The following is an 18,798-nucleotide window of genomic DNA, read 5'->3' as shown; positions in this document are numbered from 1 at the left end:
TCTACCATGTTAATGTTCTAGTATTATTTTCATTACAGAACTATTACTTCGAAATGCAGTAAAAATCCATTAATCCTTCCAATATTGCCTCCTGCTTTAGTACCAGGAGGTAAAGATTTTAATAACAGAAATTATGAAAAAATGTTTTGCAAGACTAGCTCATGTTGCTATTCTTTTGCTTTCATAATATTCTTCTTTATATGTGAACTTGAGGGGCAGAATGAGAGTCCGACTCAAACACATACACCAAGCTCTTAACTGAAGTGTAGAAATCGTGTCAAATAGTGTCAAATAGTGTCACAGTGCTGGCAGCTAGTGAGTGAACAATCTGTCAGTTTTGCTTCTTTCACTTTCTCATTTTTCTAATTGTAAATTCATTTTCCCCACATTTCTATAGCAATTGAGAAAATCCTTATGAAAATTCATTCGCATTTTAGTGTGAACTCATAATAAGTTATTCATAATAATAATAAATAATAAATTTTATTTATATCCCGCCCTCCCCAGCTGAAGCCGGGCTCAGGGCGGCTAACAACAATAAAACAGTACAAAAGTACAGCACAAACAACACTCTAAAATCATTCATTATAAAATTAATTAATTCAAGCCACTGGCTCATTCATTCCACACTTTCCACCCAACAGGACTCAAGATGGCTTACATTTGATAATTTGATAAATTCAGTTTTAAAACATGTAATCATAGAATTGTAGAGTTAGAAGGTTCCCTAATAATTAAATAGTCCATCCATCCATGGCAGATGGCCATCCAACCTCTGCTTGCAAACCTCCAAGGAAGGAGAGTCCATCACCTCTCATGGGAGTCTCTTCCGCTGTCAAACAGCTTTCTGTCAGAAAGTTCTTACTGATGTTTAGTTGGAATCTCCTTTCTTGTTACTTGAATCAATTAGTATGGGTCCTATCCTCCAGAGCAGGAAAAAACAAGCTTGCTCCATCTCCCATGTGATAGCACTTTAGATATTTGAAGATGGCTATCATATCTTCTCTTAGTGTTGTATCTGGCTAGGTCATCTTTAGGGTACACTCCCTGAATCAGTGGACATATCATTTAATTTCTGTAGATCTACTTACTCTGAGGTTGATTTAAGCAGATAGAACCTTCACTGTAATAACATCAGGGCAGGAGGTAAGTTGTATTACAAATTTCTTAGTGGGAGAAGGAAGTTTTGCTGTCGGTCTTGCATTTCTTGTCAGGTATCATTCTGCCATTAGATGACCTGTATTGTATCCTAATTAGAACGAATCTCCTTATTTAGTCATGTGTGATAAATGAGAAGTCCATCCTCCAAAATTACACTGATTTACATGAAATGGTGCACCTATGGGGTCATTACGGAGATACACTGTTAGAGCTGGCAGCTCATTAATCTTTTTTTGCTTTTGCCTGTACTCAGTGATTTTTGTCTGCAACCTTTATACCCTCCAATGCATCTCACTAAAATGTAACAGGAGTTGTTTGCTTAGTCAATAAAGGCTTCAGTCTATTGCCCCAACCTTTTTCTTCATCTGACCAGATTTGGATGGCCAATTTTCAGTCAGTGAGGACAACAGTCAACAGATTCACTTTGTGGAGCAACATGATTTTATTTGGCCAGACCCCCTGTATCATCATTATTTGGAATTGGCAACCTAAATATACCCTATATATACCAGTCAGAGTTGACCTTCAGATTTCTTTTTTTTATAAAAACTATTGTTCTTTCTGAAAGCCAGCTCAGGAAAAATCCCAGTCTTCAGTCCTTTAATCTTTCTCTGCCTTCATGTACCAAGCAACACTTCCCACAACAAGCCCTGAAACTGGTCATACCAAACATTCTCTGTCAGCAGGCCAGACTTTCTAACAACATCTCATTGTCATGCCTGTAAAAGCATAACGGCTCTTATCCAGAAATGCTCCCTTTGCTGAACAAATGATGGCACTTTCGATTCGGTTTCTGATGGTTGTAAGAGAACAAAAATTGCCTGGGTTCAATCTTCTCAATCCCCGGACAAGTGATCAGATCTGGCAGCACTTTGATTATCTTCCCAGCAGGAGAAATGGAGGGAAATCCTCACATGTACTAGTGGAAAGGGTGCAACTTGTCCTGTTGTTTACACAAAAGATTGCCTCAGCCCTTATACCGTATATCCAGTTGATCTCTGCACTCTGTAGGTGAGAGCCTCCTGCAGATACCATCTTATCAGGATGTCTGTTCATGGCACCTACTATTTGGAATTCCTTCCATTAAATATTTGGCACCGTATCTACTGTCTTTTCAGTACATATTGAATATTTTCCTCTTTCAGCCAGTCTTTTAAGTAGAGATCTTTCCCAGTCTGCATCTGCACTGGAATTGTTTTTATTGTTTTGTCACTTGTTTGCTGCCGTAGGGCAGTATATAAATTTAATAAACAAACAAACAAATGAATAAAAAGTTTTTCAGATTGTGCTATTCCCCAGATTGTTCCTTCTTGATTTGAATTGCCCTCATGCATTCAGGAAGGGAGGAAAATAAGGGCAATCGATGCACAATCTCCTGTGTCTACAAATGGATCACTATTGATCAGAGAAAACTTTGATTTGGGCCCAAGGTTTCATCTGAATCGGGCCCAAGATGTTGAATTCCGTGCCTGCCCTAGTTAGAACAAAAAGGAAACTTTAAAAATTACAATCACAAAAGGTCACAGCTCTTCCAATTTAACTTTTATTGCTTTTTTCAAAATGAGTAAATGATTTAATAGAATTAATTTTGGCAATGAAAGCATCTGAGTCACACCATTCACACTTTCCCCTCATTTGAGCTTTATGAGGAATGAGGTTTTTCATTTGTGATCTAATTATGGTGGTTCATTGTTTAATATGCTCCAGTGGCTAATTTTGACTACCTTGTCTATATTTCTAAAAGAACACAGCATAGAAGGGGAAATTGGAGATTACTGTGGTTTTTAACACTGGAACTTACACCTCTAGGAGACAGGGCATTGAGAGACATACCAATTAATCCTTCAGTGGTTTGTAAAATAGAATGTAAAATAAGACACCCAGCACAGTACTCTGAAAGCAAATTACATTCTCCAGTCAGAAAATAAATGATTTGTTTTTCCTCACATCTATGTGATTCATCCAGAATTTACATTTAGAGTCTCTCTTCTTTTTTTCTCTTACGGCAATTTAAATACTAAATCATTCATGTGTTGCATATTTCATGGTCTTGTTGATTGTCCTGGATTTTATGCTATAAGTGTGTTCACTTGACAGAAATAATAGGAATATTGTACTGGTAATTATGTTGTTGCTAATAATGTTGATTTTATGTAATTGTTTGAAACAGCCCTAAGTCTCTCCCTAATGTAGCTACAGAGTTACAAGTTCAGGATCATTCCATGCCTGTCTGCCTGTCTGATCTTGTCTCCTAACTTACTTCAGAGTTTTGAGGAGTCTTCCTGCAAAGGAAGACAAGCCCATGCCATGTCAGAGAAAAAGAAGTATGAGATTGTTTCTTTCCTTCTTGATTTAATATAACTACCACTAATTATGAAAGCATAAGCTAGAAAATAATAGTTGTATATTTGTTTCCTCTGATGGACACACAGCTTATCAAGATGCTTTTATGATATTTTTTCCCTCAGGGGAAAAAAGATAAGATTGCTTGTGGCATATGCCTAATCTCTTATAGCATCATTGTAAAATATATAATAATATAGATAACTGTATCTTGCTTAAAACATCCTTCTGTAATGTTTAGCAGCCCACTCCTTGTTTTTCTAGAACTCTCTGCAAGCTAAACTTGTTCAGGCAAACTTGTTTACAGTAAAGTCATTTTAATAAATGCTTACCTTGCCGTGAACACTTCTCTCCATCTTCTTGGATCCTTGAAGAAACTTTCCTGAATTGATATTTTTTTTAATATTTACCATATTTGCGTGCCATTTTTCTAGGAAATTCAGTGAGATTCATATTGTTTTCCACTGAGCTCCATAGGTGAATTTAAATTTTGAACCTAGATTTCCAAAGTCCAATAGTCTACCCAGAATACATATATTTAAATACATTAATAAAACAATACAATGAAATAGGCTGTGCAATTATGTTCAGATTACTTCTTCATTTTTCATAAAAAAACCCCCACCTTAATACTTACAGTATTTTGGCAAATATGTGGTGCCTGAAAAAAACAAAAAACAGTTGTCTGAATGGATTCTGCATTTTTCACATCAGTGTAGGTTGTATTGGTGAAGTGTTCTGCTTTTAGACCATTCCAGCAATATAAGATTTCCCTAGCATCTGAACTGACAGCTAGCCATTTGGATTCAATGCTGTGGTGTTTTAAAGTTTGTGTTATACACAGTTAGAGTATACTTATACATCTTTTTCTATTCAATGCTGGTAGGTTCTGAGTCAGATTTGTATTAAAAAAGATTCATGGATGGGAACAGTTAGGGAAACCACAAATTGCTTTCATGTCTGAGTCGAAATAACACGCTTATAACTTTAGTGATACGATTTTATTTTTTTTAATGAGAAAGTGCAGAAGGTTGACTAGAATACCTTAATTGCTTTAGTTTAATGGTATATTTACTTCAGAATTAGTTTAATTTTAATATATACGTTAGCAGAATAACTAATGGTGGGTAGGACAAAGGCCAAATCATTATGCATTATCATGTCCTACAAAGTTCAGTGAACTCTGTTAATTCATAAGGGTGTGACACATGTTTACAGAGCCATGAATCTATAATCAGTAAATACCACGGGTTAGCACTATGTAAACACTGCTTCTGTGCAATATTGTTCATGGCAAAATTGTCACTCTGAATTACATTAGCCATTTTACTTTAATCATCAATTTCACGGGCATAAATGAGAAGAGAGTTATAAATCATTTTGAATGCAGAAAGTTGCTAAAGAAATGAGGAAGCATTATCAGTAATTACCTTTGGTTGTGTACAATCAAATAATGAAAATTTCTAAACTCCAAAGTGATGGTGGCTATGAGAAGGATTTTGTATTCATTTTAGGATCTATGATTCTGAAGCGTGTCCTGTTGGGTTAAACTGGACTTGCTTTCAGATAGTTGCATGCAGGATTATAACCTTAATATATTGTTACATACGACTCCTGTCTCTGACTGAGAGATTCCAGGCATGGGTGTCAACTGTTCAGGGCCCTGGGTGCCCTAGTACCCACAAATTTCTAAATGAAGGGGCTGCCCCCCCGATTTCCCTTGGCGGCCTGCCCCCACAATGTATCCTCATGGGCGTGCTGACATCACACATGCACACATGCCCTGGGTACCAGCTGTCGCAGGGGCAAGGTGGCACATCTGATTCCAGGGGTTCCAGGCACTTACCCAGGGTTTTATTTCCTCAGAATGAGGGACAGTGGAGACTGTGGTGTCTTTATGAGATATTATTTATTTGCTCATATATACAACCTGAGCCTACAATGGAGGGGCTCACAGCATCAACACCCTAGGGAGGTTTTACTTCTCCAATAGCTGCAGCCTTGGATTCCAGCAGAAATCAAGCATGGCTCTGTCTCTCAGCTGCCCAGCTCGCTTCTAGCTTCTAGCGCACACACTGCAACTCTGGTTTTTGTCTTTCTATCTACCAGACACTTGAAGGAGTGGGGCCCAACCACTGGCCCTCTGGCATAGAGCCACTTCCTTTCTTACCTTAACGATCCATACGTAGGCCATTACCAAGAACTTGCCTGGCTATTCCAGCAATTGAATCCTTGTTGGATCCAGGAATTAGAAGGCACTCAGGCATACAGCCCCTCCACCCAAACTCACAGCAATGTACAATGGAAAATTGTGCTGTCACATTCTTCAGGCTGGTGTAGCATACGTTCCCTTATTTCTCCAATGGAAATAGAGATGTCCTATTTAATAATAATAATAATAATAATAATAATAATAATATACACCACCCATCTGACTGTGTTGCTCCAGCCTCTCTGGGCGGCTTGCAACATATATAAAAACATAATAAAACATTACATTTTTAAAAACTTCCCTATACAGGTCTGCCTACAGATGTGTTCTAAAGGTTGTATAGTTACTTATTCCCTTGTCTCGGGAGTTGCATAACTGCATACCCTCCGATGAAATAGGGATGTCCTAAGGAAAAGTGGGACATTCTGGGATCAAATCAGAAACTGGGATGGCTTCTGTCAATCCAGGACCGTCCTTGGAAAATTGGGACATTTGAAGGGTCTGGGTGCAGTAATCTGCCTCCCCTCCCCTTCCACCCTGCCTGCTGTGTGTGAAAGAGCTGTGGATTTATTGGTGGTTCTGCAATTCATCAAGCCCTGCCAGTCTGGTGATAGAGGATTTTGGATTGCTTCCTGAAGTTGCAGTCCTATGCACCCCTGCTGAATACCTTGTGCCTTTCCAGATGTCAATGGGTTTTGACTATAGCTCAGAGGTGATGGCAGCCAAGGTTCAGCAACACTGGGAGCAGGGCACAGACTGTGCACACTCCTTCGGGTGCATGCCCCATTGAGCTTAACGGCACTGCTGGATAGACATGCTTAGGATTGAGTGCTGGAAAGCTGCTGGAGAAGAGACAGTGAGCCAGAACCTCTGTGGATTTTCATATGGAAGGACAGTTTCTTCCTGAGTTTGTTTCAAAAGGGTTTTTGCTTTTCAGTAAGAGAGCCCCTATGAGCTCCGGGCTTCTTGCATTTTGACAATTTGCTCTCATAATTCACATCTCTTTTACAGTAATGCTTGCTCAATTAATAGTAATTTTCTTATTTTTGAAATGAAATATATTCATCATGCCCCATATGCAAAGAGAAATGTTCCTTGGGCCGGCATGAGGGAATTTTCTTCCTTCATAAATGTTTCATCTACTTTATTAAGCCTCGTGCTTTTCGCACCTTGCCTGCATAAGAATTTTTTTATTTGAGAGATTTTTCTGCTATGAACTACAGAAAAGGAGATGCATTAGGCATAATTGCCAACTGGGTATTCACTCACAATCATTCCAAATGACTCTGTGGTCTCGCTCATGGCCACTGGCAAAGCTTTAATAGCCCCAGAGAGAGGAAGGGACCAGCTCGAGCGAGCAAAACCTTCTTCCAGTACATGTTGACAGAAAAGAGAACTTTGGAAACCAGCTGTAGAACACATCTAGGAAATGTTGCGCACAGACCCCTTTGAAATAAAGAGGAATTACTCAAGAGCAGCTTTCGTTTAGTTAATGAAGCTTGTGCAGAAGCATGAGCTCTATTATACAGCAGGCTTAACGTTGAAATTACGTCATAAGATTCTGAAGCCTAGCTGTCTTCATTTTCATATTAGAGATGATCTATACATTCAAAGTCACTTGGTACAGGCCTTCCTTGAATGTCCCCCTTCCTGATGCAGATGCTCTACACAGTACCACACCCCTTTGCACTTAGAGCATCTATCAGGATGATGGCTAGATTAGAAACCTTTTCCCATGGAATGGGAGGAACACAGTATACATTCCAGACATTCAAAGCACCTTCTCCAGAATCCTCTTACCTGTAGTTTACCCCTCACTGAACTACAATTCCAAGCACTTTTAACAAACTACGGTTCACAGGATTCTCAGGATAGGGATGTACTTTGGAAGTGCTTTAAATTTATGGTGCGTATGCACCATACATTGTCTAGCTCCAGTGTTCTACTGGTCTTACTTTGCATCTAGTCCCATTCATACAATTGCTGCAGAGATGGGAACTTGAGCTGGGAATGCACTGTAAAATGGCTTTCCTATGCCCTTGCAAGTTCTTAGTATTCTCTAAGATGCTGCTAACTATAGCATCCATTGATTCTTTAGGTCTCGTCTGCTCGCTTTCAAAAGGATATCCATTTCTGATGAATTGTTGAACTAGGAATCTTAGATCACCGGTGATGAGAATACTGCTGCCTAAAAGGTAAGGATGTTTTCCTCCTTCAGATTGCTATGGAGTATGGTTGCCGGCATGCAGCTTGTAGTATCTTCGAATATGCAGCTGAAGCTGGAGTTAAGAACCTTAGAAGACCCCTGCTGGAACAGATCAAAGGCCTATCTAGTCCAGCATCCTGGTAGACTAATGGCTAAACAAAGGTTCATGGAAAGCCCAGAAGCAGGAAGTAATAGCCCACTCCCATGTTTGTTTCTTCAGCAACTGGTACCCAGAAGCATGCTGCCTCTTTTCATGGGGATAGCACAGAGCCATCTTGACAAGTTGCTACTGATAGCCTTTATTTATCTAACTCATTTTTAAAGATGTCCAGGTTGGTAGCTATCACAGCATATTGTGATAGTGAATTCCATAAGTCAATCATATACTGTTACCAAGGAGGACACACTGTTATCTTTCTGAGATCTTCCCAACATATTAGCTATATGGAATAACTCTGGATTCTGATATCAGAGAGGGATAAAAACCTGTTTCTAATCACTTTCTCTATACCAGACAAAATGCTATAAAGTTTTGTCACCTTTTCTCTAAATTAAAAAACCCCCATATGGCATGACCGTTCCTCATGAAGGAGTTGCTCTAGCTCAACAATCATTTTGGCTGCTCTTTTTTCGTACCTTTTCCAACCATTACAATGCACTTTTTGAGATGTGATAGCCAGAACTGTTCACGGTATTCCCTGTGCGGTTGCACCATAGATTTGTAGAAAGGCACAACCATATTGGCAGTTTCCCAGTCAATCCAATTCTTAATAACTGCTGCTCACGTGAAATTCACTTCTTTTTTTCACAGCAGCCACACACTGGGTTGACATTTTCATTGAGTTATGCAGCATGATCCTATGATCCATTTTCTGGGTCTGCAAGCTCACACCCCTTCCCTGGATACGAGAAGTCATATATGAAAATGTTGAACAGCACAGGATGTAGAACAGAGCCCTGTGACACCCCACTCTAGTTTGACACAGAGCAATTAATGAACCATCGTTGGGTACAGTTGCTCAATCAGCTGTACCCAACAGTAGTATTGTCCAGCCTACATCTTAGCATCTTATTAAAGACAGCATTATGGGAGACTTTGTTAAATTTTATGCAACTTTAGTATATGTGTGTTTGTATGCATTACTTGCCTAGAGAACTGAGAACTGCATTGTAAAATTTCAAAGGATGGCAGGTGTTTCAGTTCAGGTGTTGTTTTGGAAAGCACATCCCCCTTTAACTGCAAATGGAAATGTATTTCACCCCCATCCCTAGACTGGTAACACAGCTGTTAGTTATCCTTACCAAGAAAGTTCACTTTACAGTTTATATTGTGAAAACCTTCCCCTTCCCAGCGCAGCTTTGCTTTAGCTTTTAGTCTAAATTTTGCACCTTGTAACCTTTTATTTGATTTTCCCCCGCCCATGCTTTATTGCTGGGGCCTTGGCTTTTAGTTACTCTCTTCTCCTGAATGAGATTGTACTGCTGCTTTCCGTTACCGTCGTATAGGTTTTTAATTCTGTTTTATTGGAGTGCTTTTACCATCTGTGAATCACCTTGAGCGATTCACTTAGATTTTTTTGCCGTAAAAAATAAAGGAAAAAACCTTTATTTGGTTGGTTGGGGGGTTTTTTTGGTCCTGTTTTGCAAATTTCTATGCATCTGTAACATTATGCCTTACTTGGCACTAAATTAAAGGACATGGAAGATGTCATATTCTAGCATTTCATATCTCTTATCTATCCTCTGCATGTCCTCACATAGTTCTGCAGAAGCTTATGTACGGACATTGAAATTCATACAATTCTGAATATTACTGTTCATGGTGATTCTGAATGTTAATGTTTACCAGCTGTTCTTAATCCCAACCTGTATCCATTCATCTCATAAATCTGGGGCATAATAGCAATTTGGTAGCTAGGCATTTGGAAGATTTGTTATGCTATAATCGGGAGGAAAGCAGCATAGGCATTAATGCTATGCATCTATTAAAGGAACATGAGAAACAAGTCTTCAAATTCTTCTTCTTCTTCTTCTTCTTCTTCTTCTTCTTCTTCTTCTGGCCTAGAACATGGCCAGTTCAGTTAACCACTTGCCATATGATGCCTCATAGAGCTGGAAAGGACCATGAGGGTCATATAGCCCAACCCCATGAAATGAAGGAATCTCAGCTAGATCATACATGACAGATGACCATCCAACTTTGGCTTAAAAAGAGGCCACCACCTCCTGTGGAAGTGGTGGTTCCACTACTGGACAGCTCTTACTGTCAGAAAGTTTAGTTGGAATCTCATTTCTTGATTCCATTGGTTTGGGTCCTAGCCTCCGGAACAGGAGAAAACGAACTTGCTCCATTCTCCATGTTACAGCCCTTTAGATTTTTTTTAGGATTTTGACATTTTCAAAGCTGCCTAGGATAGGAACCTAGTGAAGGCCAGTGTTTGCACAAATGTGTTTTAATCACTGCAATAGGTAGAGTAGACAGCATTCTTAGCATTAATCCAACCCTAAATTTGTTATTCAGATCAGATCAGCCCAAGTGCCTCTCAGTTTGTAGTGTGCTACCCTCATCCCCGCGTAGATACCTGTCTCCTCAGCCTTTCATAAAGTGCCGTGGACGTGAATGGCATCAAATAACTAAGTAGTAAGTTACACAGCAAAGCAATGGTCAAAACCAACCAATGGTCTGTAATGTGACCTCCTACTGATTTACTCCATTCCATAGCACTGTTGCATTAATTGGTGACATTGCCATTAGAATTTCCTTATGACAATGAGAAAAAGGTGCTTTAGAGTTCTCTGTCTTCTTGCAGAATCTAGGGACTCAGCTACATTAATCAAATTACATAAATGTGATATAATACTGTAACACCAGATGGCGCTCTTGTGAGCTTTACAACGGTTTTTAATGCAGCGTTTTCAGAGCGTTTTTATTAGTTGTGTAGATCTAGCCTAGGTATCTTTGAAGATTGTGCAGAGGTTCATCCAGGGCTTTTTTTCCAGCTGAAACTGGTCGGAACTCAGTTCCTACACCTCTCAGGCAGCTGCCATTGCCATTATAAGAAAACAAGGGTGGAGTTCATGGTGAGTTCTGGCACCTCTTTTTCTAGAAAAATAGTACAGGGTTCATCCCATTGCAACTGGAGCTGGATCCTATTAAGGTATCATCCAGCTTGTCATCTTGTGGGACACATTCACTTTATGGACTTGCTCTTCTCCAAAATGATATGAAATAAGCCAAGCAAGATGTCAATTGTAAAGCAATCCCCCCCCCCCCCGTACTGAGTTACTGGACCATTTCAATACAAAATAAGGAACACACTCATTTGTCAGTCAATACAGTTTATTGAAGTGAAACAAAGAAGTTCATAGTATACATGACTAAACCACCCTTTTAGTCTGACATGGGCATCTTGTGAAGGCACATGGGGAATCTTCTGGGAAATTAGAATGGCAAAAGAAGACCTGAAGAATGCCTGTCTGAAATGCAGTTTTAAAGGTAGAAATTGGGAAGGTTGTGTATCACAGAAAGAAAGGATGGAAGAAATTGAACAATTGCTCGGTAGATGCTATGAAAACCAGTTTCAGAGAAGAAAAGGAAGCTCACATTTGGCTCTCTATTCTCCTCACACGCTGCAGATTTACAATGCCATGAAATATAGATAAGGGAAGAGAGTTATACTCTCTTGTTAATGGCCGTTGCTTCTCAATAGGGAAGACAGGCCTCTTTTGGAAAAAATCGATGTGGGCTTCTTAACCTTCACTTCAGGCTTTGTTGTGCTGTGTGTCACGCGTCCAGAAATGATACCACCTTTAGTTTAGGGACAAATCTCTCCCTGCACAAACAGGAATAATCTTTAGAGGATTGCTTGGGAGGGTATATACTAAGCACAGCTCTATGATCCTCATCCATTTTTCAGATTATTAAAATTATTCAAGGGCCTGATACATGGAGCTTGTAAACCTATTCCACTTCAAAACATTTATACACCAAATCTGTCACTTTTATTGGTAAACACTATGAGATAAAGGCATTGACGAATAGCAGTTTGGAAAAGAAACCAAAATATAGTAGTAAAATCCCTACCCTTGTTCTGAATTGCTGGAAGTTTGCTAAACTGTTTCTAAAACTTAGGCAGTGCCTAAATTAAAGTTTAGTACACTCATATTTTGACATGAAATATAACAGACAACCATTTCCCAGGACAGATGATTCAGGTTCTTTTTATCTATATTATCTATTCTTTTTATTTATTTATCTGTCTTAAAAATTAAAGCAGTTCACAGTATACATAAAACCATCAAAAACAATAAATAACAACAGCTAAAATATGCAGACATTTCAGCAGCTACAGCAGCCAGAACAAAAAGCAGGCACACACCTCAGTATCAGCTGTCAGGAATGAGCCAGCTCCCAGTGAAGGTTTGCAGCCAGCTCCTAGTGAAGGCTTGCAGCCAACAGAAGAAAGCAGCCAGGAACAGAGAAAGTTAACTTTCATGCAGGGTGAACAGCAGCTAGTGCCAACTCCCACGCCCCTTGGAATGCCGGGTGATAAGGGAATGGCTGAGAGCGGGCTGGAACCCAGCCAAAGCTCTTGGGAAGTTCAAACAGGCGAGAACAGAGATGGAAGGAGTTTGTCAGAAAGGGAGGAGGGGGGAGCTGATCCAATCCCTCAGAGTCGGCTAAGGGGAGGGCTGTTAGACCGGAAACAAAGCAAGAGACGTAAGACGCGAAAGTTCTCCATCTTCTGTAGAAACCGGAAGGGATCTTCGGAAGGGTCATCTTGATTGATGATGTCTGAGGCTGTGTTAGAGCCCTCTGGAGCTATCTGTTTGTTTTGACAATAAATCATCCGTTTTAATTAACTACGCTTACTGTGTTATCAAGCTGGGAACCTGGAACCCTGACATCAACACTCATGAAACATGATGGCAAAGAAAAAGGGGCAGGATTCAGCTAGTGAGTCCCATCAGTGGAAGCCCAGGCAAGGGGATCCATTTGTGTAATGGGCCTTCCCTCCACCCACCCACCCAAATTGGCTGGGGAGGATCAAGAGACTCTCCAGATGCACACACACTGGGATGAGAGTGCGAATTGTTGCATCTGGCTAGTTGAAATGCTTGTCTTGATGAAACGACTGACATGGTGTGACACTGAATTTCTCCCAAGGTCTTTAACAGTCTGTAAAAACAAACTGCTGCTTGCCTGATCTCTATAGGAAGCTCAGTCCACAAAAAAGCTGGGATATCAATGTACAGTATATCCAGAAAATATAATCACACTCTCAGTTAAGTAGCGGGTGTTTTTCTGCTGCAGGAGTGGCTGACCTGTGGCCTTCCAGATGTGGGGCTACAACTCCCATAATCCCTGGCCACTGGCCATGCTGGCTGGGGCTGATGGAATTTGGGAATCCAAGAAAATCTAGTGATTCACAGTTTAGCCTTTTCTATTGCAGTTAAGCCTACAGACAGGCCCTTTCTCAAATGTATGGCTTCTGAAGGAGCCTGGCCAGCAGGACATTGACCAGTGGGTGTGCTGCTGTCTCCCATTATGTATTCAGTGCACCTGTGAGATGGGTGTGTATGTACAGCTCTGTAGTCTTTCTTGACTGGTTTTTACCTTACAGCCGACTGAGTCCAGCTTAGATTCTCTGAACCTTGGAAACTTGCTGCACCTTCAGGCAAATAGGGGTATGGGCTATAATGGGTTGACCTGGGACCAAGGGGTTTGTGAGTCGTCCTCTACTGATGGTACCTTCTTATAGAGGGCTCATAGCTTCATGGAATGCAATGGCAAAGAATATATATAAAAAACCAACACCCCACAGTATCCCTGCTGTAAGATTCTTCATGAACTATCCAAGAAAATCTTAACTGCTTTGCAAATTCAGTAAAAATCTATAAAGTTTTAAGAAGTAGATGTTAGATTATGTGATGTGACATATTTTGATTGAGTAGTTCTTCCAAATGTCTCTTGCTCATGCAAGATATATGAGACTGCAAACAGGAGGAGGAGGAAGTTCAAAAATTAAGGAACATAGAAAAGGTCACCATAGTAAAGTTTACTACATCTTTCACAAAATAAATGAGATACTAAAATTCTGACACCTTCAATTTGAGGCCAAAGATTGAAATAGAAGCCAGAATGGAGCTGCCACTATGTATCAGCAATGAAAATTGAAAATTTGCTCAATGTACTTTAACAGCTTCACTCTAATTTGGGTTTTCATAGTAGTCAATGTCCATGGCCCCTAGTTGTGAGTACCAATGTACTGCATAAATGCTGTATCATGTTAAGGGTGCTCACAAGACCCCCAGCATGCATAGGTGTGTGTTCATTGTTGCAGGCAGGGCCAAGACGCATGGTCCTGCTGTCCTCTCCAAACATTGGATGTTTATGTGGAGGGGGTGCAAGTGAAGAGACCCATCACATGTGTGTGATGGCAGTATGTGTGTCAAGTTGTGTCGGCGTGCATGTATGGGCCAGGACCAGTGGTGTTGTGAAGCACCACCATTGTGGCTAATACTCTGCATTCTCAGAGAAAAGTACCAAGATATGGTCTGAAGCCGCCATGTTGCTGAAGCGAGGCTAACCAGGTCTGGATCTTGTCAGTGCCTTAATGGGTGCATCCCATTTCTGCCTAGGAACCATAAATAATGCTGCCTTGGGTTCGGTGCTTGAAGAATGGTGGATCATAAATATAATAAAATACACAACAACCCACCAAATAAGATAAACAGAGAAAAGGAAGGTTACATTAGCAGCATGCATGGCTAAGGGTTACACCGCCACTTTTTCTTTGAAAGATTCCAACAAAAATGTCACATAGTAGTAAAAACTCTTTATCAGGCTGGGTATTAAGTGAAAAGGGGAGGGGAGAGGGAAGCGGGCTTGGTACTGAATCCAACAATGTCTGCATTGGTCAAAAATACATCTGGAGGTCCTCAGTTCCTTGAGAGATAGGGACCCCAGTAATCTATTTCAGTAGCTGGCCTAGACCAATGGTAGTCTAGAACAGGAAGAGCAGATGAGAAACCTAAATGAAATAATTATGTTCATTAAATATTTGTCACAAAACCTATGTGTTCTGTTAGTGATGGCTAGTAGGGTGTGCAGTTATTCAGTTTATATTCCCCTCAACATCGAAGCATTAGACAGAAGTACTTGGACTTGGACATAAGATGACATTAGGTGGCTTATGAACCTAATATAACTGTGTTATCTGGAAGAAACAGTTAATAACTTTGACTTACAGCCCAATTCTATGTTATGTTTCCTCAGAAGGATATCCTATGAGGTTCAGTAAGGCTTACTTCAAAGCAAATGTGCTTAGGAGTGCAGTCTCATAGTGGTAAAATTATTTACAGCTGCTAACATATACAGTGGAACCTCGGGTTGCAAATGTGATCCATGCAGGAGGCACGTTCGCAACCCGCAGTGCCGTGTCTGCGCACGCGCATGACGCGATTTAGTGTTTCTGCGCATGCGCGAGTGCCGAAACCCAGAAGTAACCTGTTCCAGGAATTCCGCGTTTGGCACGTCCGTAACCTGAAAACCCGCAACCCACAGCGATCACAACCCAAAGTATGACTGTATGTAGTATTATGCTGAAAAATGAAAATTTATACTAGGTTTAGGTAGGGGTTATGCAATATATATATATATATTGCTTTTCTATCACAAAAAGTCCTGAAGTGATTTATAACCAAATTAAAAATGCAGTAACAAAAACAACATAAGCAGGTTAAAACATATTCAGAATACTATTACTATTATAGTATTTATTTATTTATTTATACATACCCCACATTTTTTCCTTACAGGGACTGAAGGCGGCTTACAGATAAAATAGGAGCAGCTAAAAATGTAGAAAAAAGAAAAACAATAATTAAAAAACAATTCAAAATTTACAGAATTAAAACTATATGTAAATATAAAGGATCTGTTAAAACCATACCGATAAACACCATTAAAAAACAGCATGACACTAGCTTTCATTAAAAGCAGTCGTTAAAAGCAGTCAGCGGAAGAACAACAAGGAGTAGGCAAACTATTGTCTCTAGGGAGGGAGTTCAAAGCCTGAGAGCAGTCACTGAGAAGGCCCTCTTCCACTTTGCTACCAAGGGTGCCTGCGACGGGGCAGAACCGAGAGAAGGGCTTCATATAACATAAAAAGGATCATCCCCATTATAACCACCTCACAGATGAACACCAAAACAAGGCAAATGCCCAAACACTGGTACTGCTAAAATGCCTAGGAAAACAAAACAGTTGGGAACTTCCGGGGGAGGCGCCTCCGGTAATGGCAGAATTCCTCTGACCGGGAGGAATCTGCTCCATGGAAATCCGGGTCTGGCCGCCACGGCGAAGGCGGAGACCCGTTAAAATCACAGGCGGGAGAAGCCTGTGAACGTGGGATTCGGCGGGCACCTTTTGCGCCTCCCCCACTCGCGGGAAACCCCGTTTTTTGGGGCTCCGGAGCGACGTGGGGTGAGCACCGCGGTGCATCGAATCGTCTGCTTCTTCCACGGAGTGAAGCCGCATAGCTGTTGCCGGAGAGCGCTGACCTTTTCCTGTGGACAATTTGACTTTAAAGTAATTACCCGTGAGTAGAGCTGAAACGGAAGAATTGGATTTCTAAAAGTCTAATTTGGTATCGTAACGGGGAGGTTCAAAACAGGAAGTCCGCCTTCCCTTTTTGTAAATAGAACGAGGCAATGAAGTTGCAAGCTGGAGTCCTGGAAGGTCTTTTGTAAAAGATCAAATTTCTAACGGTAAAGAACATTAAACCCCCTCTTGGAGGCAGGAGAAGAGAGGGGGAAGTTGCGGATTGAGTATGCCTGCGGGAGAGAGCGAAGAGGCTTAAAACACCACCGCTCTGACCCTGGAAACGGGCTGCTAGTAAGACTGACGTCTTTTGGAATGTTCATTGACAGCGCTTAGAACATTCATTGACAGCTAGCTAAATAAGAGAAATACATTGTTTCTACTGTTTCCGGCTGCTTTAAAAAGGAGTAAAAGTAACTGAAAATTGAAACTAATTTGAAACTAACTTTGGATTTTTTAAAAGAGGATATTATTGACTTTTACAAATAGAAACTGTTTCCCCCTAGTGGAAGCCTTTGAAACTGGTTGATTTACAAGAGTTGGACTAGGGGAATTTCCAGCTGCAAGTTAAAAACCGTGAGACTCTGGGACTGACCTTGAATCTTTCAAATGTTATGGTAAATGGAAGAGGAAAAACAGACCAGTCAACTGTTGATAAAACATTAAGGTCTGGGAGGACTTGGTAACAATCCAGGAGAGGTCTATTATTAAGCCCTCCTGTTCTTTTTGTTGCTGTCTCTGTACTAGTATATTTGAAACTAAGAGGAATGTCGACAGAAGAGGCTTTGGTGGCGGAATTATATAAGATAAATGACTCATTGGATCAGCTTCATAGGAAAATGGACATGATAAATGCGAAGGTGGATGTTTCAATTGTTGAGGTTGACTTGAATGCAGGGAGTATGGACAATACCAATACAGAAACCACCCAGAAATTGATACAAGAACCTATTTTGATATGGCAAGCTGTGGAGGAAGTCAAGGAAAAAGCTGTTGCTGTTGAAGGTACAGAAACACAACTGGAGAGAAAGAGAAAGAGAGCCCCAGCCCTACAGAGGCAATTTGATGAACATAAGTTGACGCTCGCTATGACTGAATTTAAGGAAAAACAGACGAATTTGAGGATTAGAGTTCACCTTTGGTGGACATGCCCAAGGATTAAGACACTCTGGGAGATGATTCATAACGAAATGAAAAAGGTATTTAAATATACCCTTTTGAAGAAACAAGAGGCCTTTCTCCTGGGCATGGTCGGCCAATTGGTGTTAAAGAAGGATAGAATTTGTCTCATGTAGGCAACAATAGCAGCAAGAATACTCATTGTGAAGTACTGGAAGACACAAGATTTATCTATTTGGGAAGAATGGCAGATGAAGTTGATGGACTATATGGAATAGGTGGAAACGACTGGCAGAAATCCGAGACCAGGGAGAAGAGTCGGTGAAAGAAAAATGGAAAAAGTTTAAGACTATGTATAGAAATATTGTAAAAACAATGAATGTTAGAAAAATGTTGGAATGAAGTTATATGGCTTTAGTAGAAATGTTATAAGGAATTAAGTATAAATAGAAATAGAGTATTAAAGGGAAAAATAAGATTAGAATATGTTAAGATAATTATAGGATAGAAAACAGAGGAAGATGGAAAGGAATTGCTGAAACAATTAATAGAAGTGGAATACAGAAAGGGAGGCGTGAGGAGGTCGTGGAAATAAGGGAATGAAAGTTAAGATATTGAAATTGTTTTGTGTTTTAAATGGTTTGCGTCTTGTTTTGTTAATCTTATGTTTTTTCTCTTTTTTTCTTTGCTTTTTCTTTTTCTTTTTCCTTTTTTCTGTTTTATTGTGTTCAAATGGTTGGAAAATCAATAAATATTATTTTTTTAAAAAGGAAAACAAAACAGTTGGAAAGTATTACCTAGACAGGGGGCTACTACAGAAAAGGCCTGTGCTCTCACTGCCACCCTTTGGACCAACATTGGCTCTCAGTACGTTTCCGAGCACAATTCAAAGTGTTGGTGTTGACCTTTAAAGCCCTAAACGGCCTCGGTCCAGTATACCCGAAGGAGCGTCTCCACCCTCATCGTTCTGCCCGGACACTGAGGTTCAGCGCCGAGGGCCTTCTGGTGGTTCCCTCGCTGCAAGGAGCAAAAGCTACAGGGAACCAGGCAGAGGGCCTTCTTGGCATTGGTGCCCGGCCTGTGGAACGCCCTTCCGCCAGATGTCAAAGAGATAAACAACTACCTGACATTTAGAAGACATCTGAAGGCAGC

The 18,798-nt window shown here is 40.4% G+C and overlaps 1 long non-coding RNA gene across 1 annotated transcript in view; it reads left to right on the top strand.

The window, feature by feature from the left end:
- LOC308481467 overlaps nt 1–18,798 on the top strand; it is a 130,645-nt gene that overhangs the window by 91,205 nt on the left and 20,642 nt on the right. Inside the window, exon 4 of the long non-coding RNA XR_013988693.1 lies at nt 7,815–7,911. This is a non-coding gene — a long non-coding RNA (uncharacterized lncRNA). The remainder of the gene's footprint in view (nt 1–7,814; nt 7,912–18,798) is intronic.

This window comes from Podarcis pityusensis (genome assembly GCF_964106645.2).
Source record: "Podarcis pityusensis genome assembly, chromosome: 1".
Lineage (NCBI taxonomy): Eukaryota > Metazoa > Chordata > Lepidosauria > Squamata > Lacertidae > Podarcis > Podarcis pityusensis.
This window is presented reverse-complemented; position numbering and strand designations above follow the sequence as displayed.